Source organism: Tupaia chinensis, unplaced genomic scaffold (genome assembly GCF_000334495.1).
Source record: "Tupaia chinensis unplaced genomic scaffold, TupChi_1.0 Scaffold000402_1, whole genome shotgun sequence".
NCBI classification, from domain to species: domain Eukaryota; kingdom Metazoa; phylum Chordata; class Mammalia; order Scandentia; family Tupaiidae; genus Tupaia; species Tupaia belangeri.
Genome location: NW_006159904.1, coordinates 1,095,786 through 1,096,637, shown reverse-complemented (window position 1 = coordinate 1,096,637; position 852 = coordinate 1,095,786). Strand labels below are relative to the sequence as shown.

At 55.6% G+C, this 852-nt stretch overlaps 1 protein-coding gene and 1 pseudogene across 2 annotated transcripts in view; one reads left to right on the top strand and one right to left on the bottom strand.

The window, feature by feature from the left end:
* The window catches only part of LOC102486754 (nuclear autoantigenic sperm protein-like), a 453,231-nt pseudogene extending 452,690 nt beyond the window's left edge, over nucleotides 1–541 (bottom strand).
* A 158-nt stretch (nucleotides 542–699) lies between these two features.
* SUPT20H (SPT20 homolog, SAGA complex component) overlaps nucleotides 700–852 on the top strand; it is a 56,174-nt gene continuing 56,021 nt past the window's right edge. For both annotated transcript variants that reach the window (XM_027774088.1, XM_027774087.1), the window contains exon 1: nucleotides 700–812. The gene's annotated coding sequence lies outside the window, so the exon portion shown is untranslated. The remainder of the gene's footprint in view (nucleotides 813–852) is intronic.

The window sequence follows — 852 nt, the reverse complement described above, 5'->3', positions numbered from 1 at the left end:
ATATATATATATAAATTCAGGGTGTGTGTGCGTGTATGTGTGATGCATGCCCTAAATCCCAACAGGATGAAGACATGGAGGAAATAGGATTGTTCTGTGACCACAGTTCATGAGAGGCCAGGGGTGGGGGAGGAGAGCAGGCTTTCAACCACATACCCTCTCTGACAGAAATAAAGGAGATAGTTCATCTATAATCTGTGAGTATCACTATTTTAAAACTTCCCTCAACGACTAATTTATTCGATCAGCCATAACTATGTGTGCGGGTTAGCAATTCCTTCCTTCTTCTTAGGTGATTAAAAAAAAAATTCCTTGGACGGGATCAAGTAATTTCCAGTGGTGGCGCTCCTTTTCCACTAGAATGAATTGGGCAGAAAGTAAAGTTAGTTTCAAGTGTCTTCCACTCTGGGAATTTTACAGCTACACCGTCCCGCTCATTTTGCGGGCACTGTAGACTGTCCTTACCAGAAGTTCCTAGAAGCCGCCTCGCACCAGCGTCACGACTCCTCAAGCTTCGGGTCGAAAGCCCGGCTCCGGCCCCACCCCCAGCGCCAGAACCTCAGGGCAACGGTTCCGCCCCCCTTAGCTCCACCCCTTCCGCCCACTGTCCCCGCCCCCGGCCCAGTCAGCCAGTCGGAAGCGCGGCCGCCGGAACAAGCTGTAGGCCGGCTGCGCCCCGCGCCCGGCCACCCCGTGGGAAGCGCGCCCGCCGGAACAAGCTGTAGGCCGGCTGCGACAGCGCGCAGCAGAAGGGGTGGGTGGGCGTTGCAGTGGCTCGGTGCAGAGGCCCTCAGCGGATGGGATCCACACAGGTGGGAGGCGGTAGCAGCTGCGAAGGCAGCGGCAGGGGCT